An 18,200-nucleotide genomic window follows, 5' to 3' on the forward strand; every position below is an offset into this window, starting at 1 on the left:
ACGATTTCTCGCCGATTTTCGTTGTTTTCTGGCTTGAATTCGCAAAGAAGAGCACGAAATCTACAAAATCATGACTTTTTACCTAGATTCAACAGCTGAATTGCAAGAAAACAGCAGAATTCTGCACGAAATCATCAAAATTCTTACAGAAAACCGCATATTTCGATGCAAAACGACGATTTCTCGCCGATTTTCGATGTTTTCTGGCTTGAATTCGCAAAGAAGAGCACGAAATCTACAAAATCATGACTTTTTACCAAGATTCAACAGCTGAATTGCAAGAAAACAGCAGAATTCTGCACGAAATCATCAAAATTCTTACAGAAAACCGCATATTTCGATGCAAGACGACGATTTCTCGCCGATTTTCGTTGTTTTCTGGCTTGAATTCGCAAAGAAGAGCACGAAATCTACAAAGTCATGACTTTTTACCAAGATTCAACGGCTGAATTGCAAGAAAACAGCAGAATTTTGCACGAAATCATCAAAATTCTTAGAGAAAACCGCATATTACGATGCGAAACAACGATTTTTCGCCGATTTTCGTTGTTTTCTGGCTTGAATTCGCAAAGAAGAGCACGAAATCTACTAAATAATCACTTTTTACCAAGATTCAACAGCTGAATTGCAAGAAAACAGCAGAATTCTGCACGAAATCGTCAAAATTCTTAGAGATAACCGCATATTTCGATGCAAAACGACGATTTCTCGCCGATTTTCGTTGTTTTCTGTCTTGAATTCGCAAAAAAGAGCACGAAATCTACAAAATCATGACTTTTTACCAAGATTCAACGGCTGAATTGCAAGAAAACAGCAGAATTCTGCACGAAATCATCAAAATTCTTACAGAAAACCGCATATTTCGATGCAAGACGACGATTTCTCGCCGATTTTCGTTGTTTTATGGCTTGAATTCGCAAAGAAGAGCACGAAATCTACAAAATCATGACTTTTTACCAAGATTCAACGGCTGAATTGCAAGAAAACAGCAGAATTCTGCACGAAATCATCAAAATTCTTAGAGACAACTGCATATTACGATGCAAAACAACGATTTCTCGCCGATTTTCGTTGTTTTCTGGCTTGAATTCGCAAAGAAGAGCACGAAATCTACTAAATAATCACTTTTTACCAAGATTCAACGGCTGAATTGCAAGAAGACAGCAGAATTCTGCACGAAATCATCAAAATTCTTAGAGAAAACCGCATATTACGATGCAAAACAACGATTTCTCGCCGATTTTCGTTGTTTTCTGGCTTGAATTCGCAAAGAAGAGCACGAAATCTACAAAATCATGACTTTTTACCAACATTCAACGGCTGAATTGCAAGAAAACAGCAGAATTTTGCACGAAATCATCAAAATTCTTACAGAAAACCGCATATTTCGATGCAAAACGACGATTTCTCGCCGATTTTCGTTGTTTTCTGGCATGAATTCGCAAAGAAGAGCACGAAATCTACAAAATCATGACTTTTTACCAAGATTCAACGGCTGAATTGCAAAAAAACAGCAGAATTCTGCACGAAATCATCAAAATTCTTAGAGAAAACCGCATATTTCGATGCAAAACGACGATTTCTCGCTGATTTTCGTTGTTTTCTATCTTGAATTCGCAAAGAAGAGCACGAAATCTACAAAATCATGACTTTTTACCTAGATTCAACAGCTGAATTGCAAGAAAACAGCAGAATTCTGCACGAAATCATCAAAATTCTTACAGAAAACCGCATTTTTCGATGCAAAACGACGATTTCTCGCCGATTTTTGTGGTTTTCTGGCTTGAATTCGTAAAGAAGAGCACGAAATCTACAAAATCATAACTTTTTACCAAGATTCAACGGCTGAATTGCAAGAAAACAACAGAATTCTGCACGAAATCATCCAAATTCTTAGAGAAAACCGCATTTTTCGATGCAAAACGACGATTTCTCGCCGATTTTTGTGGTTTTCTGGCTTGAATTCGCAAAGAAGAGCACGAAATCTACAAAATCATGACTTTTTACCAAGATTCTACGGCTGAATTGCAAGAAAACAGCAGAATTCTGCACGAAATCATCAAAATTTTTACAGAAAACCGCATATTTCGATGCAAAACGACGATTTCTCGCCGATTTTCGTTGTTTTCTGGCATGAATTCGCAAAGAAGAGCACGAAATCTACAAAATCATGACTTTTTACCAAGATTCAACGGCTGAATTGCAAAAAAAACAGCAGAATTCTGCACGAAATCATCAAAATTCTTAGAGAAAACCGCATATTTCGATGCAAAACGACGATTTCTCGCCGATTTTCGTTGTTTTCTGGCATGAATTCGCAAAGAAGAGCACAAAATCTACAAAATCATGACTGTTTACCAAGATTCAACGGCTGAATTGCAAAAAAACAGCAGAATTCTGCACGAAATCATCAAAATTCTTAGAGAAAACCGCATATTTCGATGCAAAACGACGATTTCTCGCTGATTTTCGTTGTTTTCTATCTTGAATTCGCAAAGAAGAGCACGAAATCTACTAAATAATCACTTTTTACCAAGATTCAACGGCTGAATTGCAAGAAGACAGCAGAATTCTGCACGAAATCATCAAAATTCTTAGAGAAAACCGCATCTTACGATGCAAAACAACGATTTCTCGCCGATTTTCGTTGTTTTCTGGCTTGAATTCGCAAAGAAGAGCACGAAATCTACAAAATCATGACTTTTTACCAAGATTCAACGGCTGAATTGCAAGAAAACAGCAGAATTTTGCACGAAATCGTCAAAATTCTTACAGAAAACCGCATATTTCGATGCAAAACGACGATTTCTCGCTGATTTTCGTTGTTTTCTATCTTGAATTCGCAAAGAAGAGCACGAAATCTACAAAATCATGACTTTTTACCTAGATTCAACGGCTGAATTGCAAGAAAACAGCAGAATTCTGCACGAAATCATCAAAATTCTTACAGAAAACCGCATTTTTCGATGCAAAACGACGATTTCTCGCCGATTTTTGTGGTTTTCTGGCTTGAATTCGCAAAGAAGAGCACGAAATCTACAAAATCATAACTTTTTACCAAGATTCAACGGCTGAATTGCAAGAAAACAACAGAATTCTGCACGAAATCATCCAAATTCTTAGAGAAAACCGCATTTTTCGATGCAAAACGACGATTTCTCGCCGATTTTTGTGGTTTTCTGGCTTGAATTCGCAAAGAAGAGCACGAAATCTACAAAATCATGACTTTTTACCAAGATTCTACAGCTGAATTGCAAGAAAACAGCAGAATTCTGCACGAAATCATCAAAATTCTTAGAGAAAACCGCATATTTCGATGCAAAACGACGATTTCTCGCTGATTTTCGTTGTTTTCTATCTTGAATTCGCAAAGAAGAGCACGAAATCTACAAAATCATGACTTTTTACCAAGATTCAACGGCTGAATTGCAAGAAAACAGCAGAATTCTGCACGAAATCGTCAAAATTCTTAGAGAAAACCGCATATTTCGATGCAAAACGACGATTTCTCGCCGATTTTCGTTGTTTTCTGGCTTGAATTCGCAAAAAAGAGCACGAAATCTACAAAATCATCACTTTTTACCAAGATTCAACGGCTGAATTGCAAGAAAACAGCAGAATTCTGCACGAAATCATCAAAATTCTAACAGAAAACCGCATATTTCGATGCAAAACGACGATTTCTCGCCGATTTTCGTTGTTTTCTGGCTTGAATTCGCAAAGAAGAGCACGAAATCTACAAAATCTTGACTTTTTACCAAGATTCAACGGCTGAATTGCAAGAAAACAGCAGAATTCTGCACGAAATCATCAAAATTCTTACAGAAAACCGCATATTTCGATGCAAAACAACGATTTCTCGCCGATTTTCGTTGTTTTCTATCTTGAATTTGCCAAAAAGAGCACGAAATCTACAAAATCATGACTTTTTACCTAGATTCAACGGCTGAATTGCAAGAAAACAGCAGAATTCTGCACGAATTCATCACAATTCTTAGAGAAAACCGCATATTACGATGCAAAACGACGATTTCTCGCTAATTTTCGTTGTTTTCTATCTTGAATTCGCAAAGAAAAGCACGGAATCTACAAAATCATGACTTTTTACCAAGATTCAACGGCTGAATTGCAAAAAAACAGCAGAATTCTGCACGAAATTATCAAAATTCTTACAGAAAACCGCATATTTCGATGCAAAACGACGATTTCTCGCCGATTTTCGTTGTTTTCTGGCTTGAATTCGCAAAGAAGAGCACGAAATCTACAAAATCTTGACTTTTTACCAAGATTCAACGGCTGAATTGCAAGAAAACAGCAGAATTCTGCACGAAATCATCAAAATTCTTACAGAAAACCGCATATTTTGATGCAAAACGACGATTTCTCGCCGATTTTCGTTGTTTTCTGGCTTGAATTCGCAAAGAAGAGCACGAAATCTACAAAATCATGACTTTTTGCCAAGATTCAACGGCTGAATTGCAAGAAAACAGCAGAATTCTGCACGAAATCATCAAAATTCTTAGAGAAAACTGCATATTTCGATGCAAAACGACGATTTCTCGCTGATTTTCGTTGTTTTCTATCTTGAATTTGCAAAGAAGAGCACGAAATCTACAAAATCATGACTTTTTACCAAGATTCAACGGCTCAATTGCAAGAAAACAGCAGAATTCTGCACGAAATCGTCAAAATTCTTAGAGAAAACCGCATATTTCGATGCTAAACGACGATTTCTCGCCGATTTTCGTTGTTTTCTGGCTTGAATTCGCAAAGAAGAGCACGAAATCTACAAAATCATGACTTTTTGCCAAGATTCAACGGCTGAATTGCAAGAAAACAGCAGAATTCTGCACGAAATCATCAAAATTCTTAGAGAAAACTGCATATTTCGATGCAAAACGACGATTTCTCGCTGATTTTCGTTGTTTTCTATCTTGAATTTGCAAAGAAGAGCACGAAATCTACAAAATCATGACTTTTTACCAAGATTCAACGGCTCAATTGCAAGAAAACAGCAGAATTCTGCACGAAATCGTCAAAATTCTTAGAGAAAACCGCATATTTCGATGCTAAACGACGATTTCTCGCCGATTTTCGTTGTTTTCTGGCTTGAATTCGCAAAGAAGAGCACGAAATCTACAAAATCATCACTTTTTACCAAGATTCAACGGCTGAATTGCAAGAAAACAGCAGAATTGTACACGAAATCATCAAAATTCTTAGAGAAAACCGCATATTTCGATGCTAAACGACGATTTCTCGCCGATTTTCGTTGTTTTCTGGCTTGAATTCGCAAAGAAGAGCACGAAATCTACAAAATCATCACTTTTTACCAAGATTCAACGGCTGAATTGCAAGAAAACAGCAGAATTCTGCACGAAATCATCAAAATTCTTAGAGAAAACTGCATATTTCGATGCAAAACAACGATTTCTCGCCGATTTTCGTTGTTTTCTATCTTGAATTCGCCAAGAAGAGCACGAAATCTACAAAATCATGACTTTTTACCTAGATTCAACGGCTGAATTGCAAGAAAACAGCAGAATTCTGCACGAAATCATCAAAATTCTTTCAGAAAACCGCATATTTCGATGCAAAACGACGATTTCTCGCCGATTTTCGTTGTTTTCTGGCATGAATTCGCAAAGAAGAGCACGAAATCTACAAAATCATGACTTTTTACCAAGATTCAACGGCTGAATTGCAAGAAAACAGCAGAATTCTGCACGAAATCATCAAAATTCTTAGAGAAATCCGCATATTTCCATGCAAAACGACGATTTCTCGCTGATTTTCGTTGTTTTCTATCTTGAATTTGCAAAGAAGAGCACGAAATCTACAAAATCATGACTTTTTACCAAGATTCAACGGCTTAATTGCAAGAAAACAGCAGAATTCTGCACGAAATCGTCAAAATTCTTAGAGAAAACCGCATATTTCGATGCAAAACGACGATTTCTCGCCGATTTTCGTTGTTTTCTGGCTTGAATTCGCAAAGAAAAGCACGAAATCTACAAAATCATGACTTTTTACCAAGATTCAACGGCTGAATTGCAAGAAAACAGCAGAATTCTGCACGAAATCATCAAAATTCTTACAGAAAACCGCATATTTCGATGCAAAACGACGATTTCTCGCCGAATTTCGTTGTTTTCTGGCTTGAATTCGCCAAGAAGAGCACGAAATCTACAAAATCATGACTTTTTACCTAGATTCAACGGCTGAATTGCAAGAAAACAGCAGAATTCTGCACGAAATCATCAAAATTCTTACAGAAAATCGCATATTTCGATGCAAAACGACGATTTCTCGCCGATTTTCGTTGTCTTCTGCTATGAATTCGCAAAGAAGAGCACGAAATCTACAAAATCATGACTTTTTACCAAGATTCAACGGCTGAATTGCAAGAAAACAGCAGAATTCTGCACGAAATCATCAAAATTCTTAGAGAAAACCGCATATTTCGATGCAAAACGACGATTTCTCGCTGATTTTCGTTGTTTTCTATCTTGAATTCGCAAAGAAGAGCACGAAATCTACAAAATCATGACTTTTTACCAAGATTCAACGGCTGAATTGCAAGAAAACAGCAGAATTCTGCACGAAATCGTCAAAATTCTTAGAGAAAACCGCATATTTCGATGCAAAACGACGATTTCTCGCTGATTTTCGTTGTTTTCTGGCTTGAATTTGCAAAGAAGAGCACGAAATCTACAAAATCATGACTTTTTACCAAGATTCAACGGCTGAATTGCAAGAAAACAGCAGAATTCTGCACGAAATCATCAAAATTCTTAGAGAAAACTGCATATTTCGATGCAAAACAACGATTTTTCGCCGATTTTCGTTGTTTTCTATCTTGAATTCGCCAAGAAGAGCACGAAATCTACAAAATCATGACTTTTTACCTAGATTCAACGGCTGAATTGCAAGAAAACAGCAGAATTCTGCACGAAATCATCAAAATTCTTAGAGAAAACCGCATATTTCGATGCAAAACGACGATTTCTCGCCGATTTTCGTTGTTTTCTGGCATGAATTCGCAAAGAAGAGCACGAAATCTACAAAATCATGACTTTTTACCAAGATTCAACGGCTGAATTGCAAAAAAACAGCAGAATTCTGCACGAAATCATCAAAATTCTTAGAGAAAACCGCATATTTCGATGCAAAACGACGATTTCTCGCTGATTTTCGTTGTTTTCTATCTTGAATTCGCAAAGAAGAGCACGAAATCTACTAAATAATCACTTTTTACCAAGATTCAACGGCTGAATTGCAAGAAGACAGCAGAATTCTGCACGAAATCATCAAAATTCTTAGAGAAAACCGCATCTTACGATGCAAAACAACGATTTCTCGCCGATTTTCGTTGTTTTCTGGCTTGAATTCGCAAAGAAGAGCACGAAATCTACAAAATCATGACTTTTTACCAAGATTCAACGGCTGAATTGCAAGAAAACAGCAGAATTTTGCACGAAATCATCAAAATTCTTACAGAAAACCGCATATTTCGATGCAAAACGACGATTTCTCGCCGATTTTCGTTGTTTTCTGGCATGAATTCGCAAAGAAGAGCACGAAATCTACAAAATCATGACTTTTTACCAAGATTCAACGGCTGAATTGCAAAAAAACAGCAGAATTCTGCACGAAATCATCAAAATTCTTAGAGAAAACCGCATATTTCGATGCAAAACGACGATTTCTCGCTGATTTTCGTTGTTTTCTATCTTGAATTCGCAAAGAAGAGCACGAAATCTACAAAATCATGACTTTTTACCTAGATTCAACGGCTGAATTGCAAGAAAACAGCAGAATTCTGCACGAAATCATCAAAATTCTTACAGAAAACCGCATTTTTCGATGCAAAACGACGATTTCTCGCCGATTTTTGTGGTTTTCTGGCTTGAATTCGCAAAGAAGAGCACGAAATCTACAAAATCATAATTTTTTACCAAGATTCAACGGCTGAATTGCAAGAAAACAACAGAATTCTGCACGAAATCATCCAAATTCTTAGAGAAAACCGCATTTTTCGATGCAAAACGACGATTTCTCGCCGATTTTTGTGGTTTTCTGGCTTGAATTCGCAAAGAAGAGCACGAAATCTACAAAATCATGACTTTTTACCAAGATTCTACGGCTGAATTGCAAGAAAACAGCAGAATTCTGCACGAAATCATCAAAATTCTTACAGAAAACCGCATATTTCGATGCAAAACGACGATTTCTGGCCGATTTTCGTTGTTTTCTGGCTTGAATTCGCAAAGAAGAGCACGAAATCTACAAAATCATGACTTTTTACCAAGATTCAACTGCTGAATTGCAAGAAAACAGCAGAATTCTGCACGAAATCATCAAAATTCTTAGAGAAAACCGCATATTTCGATGCAAAACGACGATTTCTCGCTGATTTTCGTTGTTTTCTGGCTTGAATTCGCAAAGAAGAGCACGAAATCTACAAAATCTTGACTTTTTACCAAGATTCAACGGCTGAATTGCAAGAAAACAGCAGAATTCTGCACGAAATCATCAAAATTCTTACAGAAAACCGCATATTTTGATGCAAAACGACGATTTCTCGCCGATTTTCGTTGTTTTCTGGCTTGAATTCGCAAAGAAGAGCACGAAATCTACAAAATCATGACTTTTACCAAGATTCAACGGCTGAATTGCAAGAAAACAGCAGAATTCTGCACGAAATCATCAAAATTCTTAGAGAAAACTGCATATTTCGATGCAAAACGACGATTTCTCGCTGATTTTCGTTGTTTTCTATCTTGAATTTGCAAAGAAGAGCACGAAATCTACAAAATCATGACTTTTTACCAAGATTCAACGGCTCAATTGCAAGAAAACAGCAGAATTCTGCACGAAATCGTCAAAATTCTTAGAGAAAACCGCATATTTCGATGCTAAACGACGATTTCTCGCCGATTTTCGTTGTTTTATGGCTTGAATTCGCAAAGAAGAGCACGAAATCTACAAAATCATCACTTTTTACCAAGATTCAACGGCTGAATTGCAAGAAAACAGCGGAATTGTACACGAAATCATCAAAATTCTTAGAGAAAACCGCATATTTCGATGCAAAACGACGATTTCTCGCCGATTTTCGTTGTTTTCTGGCTTCAATTCGCAAAGAAAAGCACGAAATCTACAAAATCATGACTTTTTACCAAGATTCAACGGCTGAATTGCAAGAAAACAGCAGAATTCTGCACGAAATCATCAAAATTCTTAGGAAAAACTGCATATTTCGATGCAAAACAACGATTTCTCGCCGATTTTCGTTGTTTTCTATCTTGAATTCGCCAAGAAGAGCACGAAATCTACAAAATCATGACTTTTTACCTAGATTCAACGGCTGAATTGCAAGAAAACAGCAGAATTCTGCACGAAATCATCAAAATTCTTTCAGAAAACCGCATATTTCGATGCAAAACGACGATTTCTCGCCGATTTTCGTTGTTTTCTGGCATGAATTCGCAAAGAAGAGCACGAAATCTACAAAATCATGACTTTTTACCAAGATTCAACGGCTGAATTGCAAGAAAACAGCAGAATTCTGCACGAAATCATCAAAATTCTTAGAGAAAACCGCATATTTCGATGCAAAACGACGATTTCTCGCTGATTTTCGTTGTTTTCTATCTTGAATTTGCAAAGAAGAGCACGAAATCTACAAAATCATGACTTTTTACCAAGATTCAACGGCTCAATTGCAAGAAAACAGCAGAATTCTGCACGAAATCGTCAAAATTCTTAGAGAAAACCGCATATTTCGATGCTAAACGACGATTTCTCGCCGATTTTCGTTGTTTTCTGGCTTGAATTCGCAAAGAAGAGCACGAAATCTACAAAATCATCACTTTTTACCAAGATTCAACGGCTGAATTGCAAGAAAACGGCAGAATTCTGCACGAAATCATCAAAATTCTTACAGAAAACCGCATTTTTCGATGCAAAACGACGATTTCTCGCCGATTTTTGTGGTTTTCTGGCTTGAATTCGCAAAGAAGAGCACGAAATCTACAAAATCATAACTTTTTACCAAGATTCAACGGCTGAATTGCAAGAAAACAACAGAATTCTGCACGAAATCATCCAAATTCTTAGAGAAAACCGCATTTTTCGATGCAAATCGACGATTTCTCGCTGATTTTCGTTGTTTTCTATCTTGAATTCGCAAAGAAGAGCACGAAATCTACAAAATCATGACTTTTTACCTAGATTCAACGGCTGAATTGCAAGAAAACAGCAGAATTCTGCACGAAATCATCAAAATTCTTACAGAAAACCGCATTTTTCGATGCAAAACGACGATTTCTCGCCGATTTTTGTGGTTTTCTGGCTTGAATTCGCAAAGAAGAGCACGAAATCTACAAAATCATAACTTTTTACCAAGATTCAACGGCTGAATTGCAAGAAAACAACAGAATTCTGCACGAAATCATCCAAATTCTTAGAGAAAACCGCATTTTTCGATGCAAAACGACGATTTCTCGCCGATTTTTGTGGTTTTCTGGCTTGAATTCGCAAAGAAGAGCACGAAATCTACAAAATCATGACTTTTTACCAAGATTCTACGGCTGAATTGCAAGAAAACAGCAGAATTCTGCACGAAATCATCAAAATTCTTACAGAAAACCGCATATTTCGATGCAAAACGACGATTTCTGGCCGATTTTCGTTGTTTTCTGGCTTGAATTCGCAAAGAAAAGCACGAAATCTACAAAATCATGACTTTTTACCAAGATTCAACTGCTGAATTGCAAGAAAACAGCAGAATTCTGCACGAAATCATCAAAATTCTTAGAGAAAACCGCATATTTCGATGCAAAACGACGATTTCTCGCTGATTTTCGTTGTTTTCTGGCTTGAATTCGCAAAGAAGAGCACGAAATCTACAAAATCTTGACTTTTTACCAAGATTCAACGGCTGAATTGCAAGAAAACAGCAGAATTCTGCACGAAATCATCAAAATTCTTACAGAAAACCGCATATTTTGATGCAAAACGACGATTTCTCGCCGATTTTCGTTGTTTTCTGGCTTGAATTCGCAAAGAAGAGCACGAAATCTACAAAATCATGACTTTTTACCAAGATTCAACGGCTGAATTGCAAGAAAACAGCAGAATTCTGCACGAAATCATCAAAATTCTTAGAGAAAACTGCATATTTCGATGCAAAACGACGATTTCTCGCTGATTTTCGTTGTTTTCTATCTTGAATTTGCAAAGAAGAGCACGAAATCTACAAAATCATGACTTTTTACCAAGATTCAACGGCTCAATTGCAAGAAAACAGCAGAATTCTGCACGAAATCGTCAAAATTCTTAGAGAAAACCGCATATTTCGATGCTAAACGACGATTTCTCGCCGATTTTCGTTGTTTTCTGGCTTGAATTCGCAAAGAAGAGCACGAAATCTACAAAATCATCACTTTTTACCAAGATTCAACAGCTGAATTGCAAGAAAACAGCGGAATTGTACACGAAATCATCAAAATTCTTATAGAAAACCGCATATTTCGATGCAAAACGACGATTTCTCGCCGATTTTCGTTGTTTTCTGGCTTCAATTCACAAAGAAAAGCACGAAATCTACAAAATCATGACTTTTTACCAAGATTCAACGGCTGAATTGCAAGAAAACAGCAGAATTCTGCACGAAATCATCAAAATTCTTAGGAAAAACTGTATATTTCGATGCAAAACAACGATTTCTCGCCGATTTTCGTTGTTTTCTATCTTGAATTCGCCAAGAAGAGCACGAAATCTACAAAATCATGACTTTTTACCTAGATTCAACGGCTGAATTGCAAGAAAACAGCAGAATTCTGCACGAAATCATCAAAATTCTTTCAGAAAACCGCATATTTCGATGCAAAACGACGATTTCTCGCCGATTTTCGTTGTTTTCTGGCATGAATTCGCAAAGAAGAGCACGAAATCTACAAAATCATGACTTTTTACCAAGATTCAACGGCTGAATTGCAAGAAAACAGCAGAATTCTGCACGAAATCATCAAAATTCTTAGAGAAAACCGCATATTTCGATGCAAAACGACGATTTCTCGCTGATTTTCGTTGTTTTCTATCTTGAATTTGCAAAGAAGAGCACGAAATCTACAAAATCATGACTTTTTACCAAGATTCAACGGCTCAATTGCAAGAAAACAGCAGAATTCTGCACGAAATCGTCAAAATTCTTAGAGAAAACCGCATATTTCGATGCTAAACGACGATTTCTCGCCGATTTTCGTTGTTTTCTGGCTTGAATTCGCAAAGAAGAGCACGAAATCTACAAAATCATCACTTTTTACCAAGATTCAACGGCTGAATTGCAAGAAAACAGCAGAATTGTACACGAAATCATCAAAATTCTTAGAGAAAACCGCATATTTCGATGCAAAACGACGATTTCTCGCCGATTTTCGTTGTTTTCTGGCTTCAATTCGCAAAGAAAAGCACGAAATCTACAAAATCATGACTTTTTACCAAGATTCAACGGCTGAATTGCAAGAAAACAGCAGAATTCTGCACGAAATCATCAAAATTCTTAGAGAAAACTGCATATTTCGATGCAAAACAACGATTTCTCGCCGATTTTCGTTGTTTTCTATCTTGAATTCGCCAAGAAGAGCACGAAATCTACAAAATCATGACTTTTTACCTAGATTCAACGGCTGAATTGCAAAAAAACAGCAGAATTCTGCACGAAATCATCAAAATTCTTTCAGAAAACCGCATATTTCGATGCAAAACGACGATTTCTCGCCGATTTTCGTTGTTTTCTGGCATGAATTCGCAAAGAAGAGCACGAAATCTACAAAATCATGACTTTTTACCAAGATTCAACAGCTGAATTGCAAGAAAACAGCAGAATTCTGCACGAAATCATCAAAATTCTTAGAGAAAACCGCATATTTCCATGCAAAACGACGATTTCTCGCTGATTTTCGTTGTTTTCTATCTTGAATTTGCAAAGAAGAGCACGAAATCTACAAAATCATGACTTTTTACCAAGATTCAACGGCTTAATTGCAAGAAAACAGCAGAATTCTGCACGAAATCGTCAAAATTCTTAGAGAAAACCGCATATTTCGATGCAAAACGACGATTTCTCGCCGATTTTCGTTGTTTTCTTGCTTGAATTCGCAAAGAAAAGCACGAAATCTACAAAATCATGACTTTTTACCAAGATTCAACGGCTGAATTGCAAGAAAACAGCAGAATTCTGCACGAAATCATCAAAATTCTTACAGAAAACCGCATATTTCGATGCAAAACGACGATTTCTCGCCGAATTTCGTTGTTTTCTGGCTTGAATTCGCCAAGAAGAGCACGAAATATACAAAATCATGACTTTTTACCTAGATTCAACGGCTGAATTGCAAGAAAACAGCAGAATTCTGCACGAAATCATCAAAATTCTTAAAGAAAATCGCATATTGCGATGCAAAACGATGATTTCTCGCCGATTTTCGTTGTCTTCTGCCATGAATTCGCAAAGAAGAGCACGAAATCTACAAAATCATGACTTTTTACCAAGATTCAACGGCTGAATTGCAAGAAAACAGCAGAATTCTGCACGAAATCATCAAAATTCTTAGAGAAAACCGCATATTTCGATGCAAAACGACGATTTCTCGCTGATTTTCGTTGTTTTCTATCTTGAATTCGCAAAGAAGAGCACGAAATCTACAAAATCATGACTTTTTACCAAGATTCAACGGCTGAATTGCAAGAAAACAGCAGAATTCTGCACGAAATCGTCAAAATTCTTAGAGAAAACCGCATATTTCGATGCGAAACGACGATTTCTCGCTGATTTTTGTTGTTTTCTGGCTTGAATTTGCAAAGAAGAGCACGAAATCTACAAAATCATGACTTTTTACCAAGATTCAACGGCTGAATTGCAAGAAAACAGCAGAATTCTGCACGAAATCATCAAAATTCTTAGAGAAAACTGCATATTTCGATGCAAAACAACGATTTCTCGCCGATTTTCGTTGTTTTCTATCTTGAATTCGCCAAGAAGAGCACGAAATCTACAAAATCATGACTTTTTACCTAGATTCAACGGCTGAATTGCAAGAAAACAGCAGAATTCTGCACGAAATCATCAAAATTCTTACAGAAAACCGCATATTTCGATGCAAAACGACGATTTCTCGCCGATTTTCGTTGTTTTCTGGCTTGAATTTGCAAAGAAGAGCACGAAATCTACAAAATCATCACTTTTTACCAAGATTCAACGGCTGAATTGCAAGAAAACAGCAGAATTCTGCACGAAATCATCAAAATTCTTAGAGAAAACCGCATATTTCGATGCAAAACGACGATTTCTCGCCGATTTTCGTGGTTTTCTGGCTTGAATTCGCAAAGAAGAGCACGAAATCTACAAAATAATGACTTTTTACCAAGATTCAACGGCTGAATTGCAAGAAAACAGCAGAATTCTGCACGAAATCATCAAAATTCTTAGAGAAAACCGCATATTTCGATGCAAAACGACGCTTTCTCGCCGATTTTCGTTGTTTTCTGGCTTGAATTCGCAAAGAAGAGCACGAAATCTACAAAATCATCACTTTTTACCAAGATTCAACGGCTGAATCGCAAGAAAACAGCAGAATTCTGCACGAAATCATCAAAATTCTTAGAGAAAACCGCATATTTCGATGCAAAACGACGATTTCTCGCTGATTTTCGTTGTTTTCTATCTTGAATTCGCAAAGAATAGCATGGAATCTACAAAATCATAACTTTTTACCAAGATTCAACGGCTGAATTGCAAGAAAACAGCAGAATTCTGCACGAAATCATCAAAATTCTTACAGAAAACCGCATATTTCGATGCAAAACGACGATTTCTCGCCGAATTTCGTTGTTTTCTGGCTTGAATTCGCCAAGAAGAGCACGAAATCTACAAAATCATGACTTTTTACCTAGATTCAACGGCTGAATTGCAAGAAAACAGCAGAATTCTGCACGAAATCATCAAAATTCTTACAGAAAATCGCATATTTCGATGCAAAACGATGATTTCTCGCCGATTTTCGTTGTCTTCTGCCATGAATTCGCAAAGAAGAGCACGAAATCTACAAAATCATGACTTTTTACCAAGATTCAACGGCTGAATTGCAAGAAAACAGCAGAATTCTGCACGAAATCATCAAAATTCTTAGAGAAAACCGCTGTCACGCAAAAAAAAACAAACTGACCGACTAAAGTCGCTCGGGCCGGCTGGTGACAAAATTACGCCGGTAGCTCAGTCTGGGTGGGTTCGTTAAAACTCACCGACCCGACAATCTTGAGGGCGCCAGGATCCTCCGGCTACGACTTGCGAGTACCCGGATCCAAAGTACTCGGTGTAGCTTACCCGAACAAAAAAAAAAAGAAAACGAAGTGAATACTAACCAGGAACGAATATATTAAAAAAAAACACACTAATAAAACCTAAATAAAAAAATACAGGAAAAACAAAGACGTCGTCTCTACACCGGCAATCGTTGCTGTTAGATTTACGACGATTCGCTGTAGACCGAACGCTTGCGCAAGCCGACGGCACACCGAAAATCCGCGCAACAATTCGATCGTACAAACTCGCAATTACCGGGTCCCGACTTACAAGGACGTCTGTACAACTACAAGTGTGAAACGGTTGATTACAGTGAAGCTGTAATCTCCCAACTACTAATTACAAGTAACAATTAACAAGGACGGTTACGGTGAAGCCGTAAACTCCCACAGGAACTAGTTAACAAAACGGTGACACGATGGCTCGAACAAAAACGTGGATAAAACGATCTGACCTTGACTCCTACAGCTCCTCCTACCGACTCTCCTCTAGGTGCTCCCGACTGGTGAGCCTTCCCGAATCCAACAGGGAAGAGGTTGTACGGCTTGGTCAAAACGGTCAGCCGCAATCCAGTTTCGAACTTCCAGTACGCACCCCCAACCAAAAGGGGAAAAAAAACGAAACTGAGAATAGCCCAGAATAGAACAGACTAGAACCAAAATAGAAGGCCCTGGGGTGGAAAATACCCTTAGGAAGATGAATACACTGGAATACTTTACTTACTACGATGGAAATCGGCCTTAAAGTTTTCCACGTGGTTCACGTCGTGGTGGATTTACTCGATCTCGAGACCCAACAAATTCCGGTTGCCTCCAGGAACCTTAGTGACCCAATCCCGATACCAATGTACCAATCAAACCAAAAAGGCCACTAAGTCACACTCCAAATTCCAAAATACCGAAACACTCTGGAGCACCGTACGCCTCGAGATCTAAAACGCAAGAGAACCACGGAACCAGAATGGCTGCTATCGCTTCTTCGGCTTTACGTCACATTTCGTCATTGAGAAGGTGACCCCTTGACAGGTGAAAATTTGGGGTTATTTGAATCAAAACAAAGAATGAAAGTGATCGTAAAGAGTAGCAAAACGAAGCCAACGGTAAGTAAACAGCTGGAAAATTATTCATCAACCAATCGTAGACCTCAACGCACACCATGAACAAAATAAACAATCGCAAGAAGAAAAAAAAATAGCAAGAGTAGCACCGTTGATGTTGCGGTCAAAAAGAAGAACGACCCACGACACGATCAACACCAAGCAGGCTAACGTGGTTGTGAAAAGGAAGAAAATAGAAGTTAGAAAAGTTGAAGCAACGACGAAAACTAAAGAGTTGCAACCTAGACAACCCCGAGGAACTTGTAGCAGTCCTCCAGCTAAAATTCTGAGGCTCAAACGTATTCCTCCAGTCACCTCCGAACTGGTACCTAACAAACTGGTAACTATTAACATAATTGAACAGAATTCGTAATGGACAATGTAACTCGCCATGCGGTTACACTAAAATAGGCAACCAATAATTTACAGGCGTCAAAAGGTCACGAAAATCAACCCTTTCTAACGCCTTCCCTTCTAACTCGAAATTGTCACGTTACAAATCCCACCCTTTCCTGGACGAAATTTTTACTTAAAAATTTCTACACCAAAAACTGTAGAACGTTGATAATAAAAATGCAAATTGCAAAGTCCCTTTTTATACAATTTTCTAATTTTTCTGCCCGAACAAAACTAATACTAAAGGATTCGTAACTGGTTAACGCAACACATTAATAATTCCTTGAGCAGAGAAATCAAATCTGGTCAAATCCCTAAAAGGAGTTCTACTTCCGTACCAAAATAAGTAGCAACAACACCGGATTGATAACTCAGGCCGACTATGATGAAACTTAAATGACAACAAAACCCGAAAACGGAGGATTAGAGAAATCCCACCGTCAAAGAAGAATCATCGAAAGCTGAACAAATCCACGAAGGAGTGGTGATGACCAAGGACACACAGCCTTACGATCCATTCCACCAACACAGCACTTAGTCGAGATGGTCGAGAACTCGCAAAAAAAAATCCGCAAAGCGAATCCAAAAGAAACCAAACCAAACAGTTCCAGGAACCCAGTCCTATAACAAACCTTACAAACCTCTATTGGATAACAGCAAGTACTCCAAGTACCTAGAAAACAGGAAAAACACTCGTGTCGCTTTCCCAGTCTAAAAAGAAATCCTTACTAACCCTATACCTAACGAACAATAACCTAACAACACGAAATGACATCAAAGTGTAGAAACACGAAAAGAAAAATTACCCAAAATTACTATTAGCGTTACAAAACTACCCATAAATCACGTGAGGCAAAAAGCTCAATTTGGGCCCTCCAACCTTCAAATCATCGCCACGTGAGGAGAAAACGCTCACTTCCGGCCCTCAAACCTTCCGATCACTGCGACCATTGGTCTGGCTGAAACCCTCAACAAATCGGCCCAGACCTACCGACCAATCATTGGGAAAAACAACTAATCCATAACCGTTGTACCATCCTTTGGAGGAATTGGTTTCAAATCTTTTGCGCTCCATGTTCCAGCTGATTTCCCGTTACTATCCTTGAGTTCGTACGTCCAAGGGTTGAGACATTTCGAAACAACAAACGGTCCCGTATACTTGGGCAAAAACTTGGCCGCTATGTATTCACCGCCTTTTGACTGAGCGAAATTCCGTTTAAAAACCTCCTGGCCTACCATAAAACGAACATCCCGGTGCCGCAAGTTATACGTTTTCTTGTACCTTTCAAACGCCGTCTTTAACCGTTCCTTTATGTCCGCATATAATTTCTTAAAACC

This window comes from Gnatocerus cornutus, unplaced genomic scaffold (assembly GCF_029298725.1).
Source record: "Gnatocerus cornutus isolate USDA-ARS CGAHR unplaced genomic scaffold, icGnaCorn1.1 ctg00000022.1, whole genome shotgun sequence".
In the NCBI taxonomy this organism is placed as follows: Eukaryota; Metazoa; Arthropoda; class Insecta; order Coleoptera; family Tenebrionidae; genus Gnatocerus; species Gnatocerus cornutus.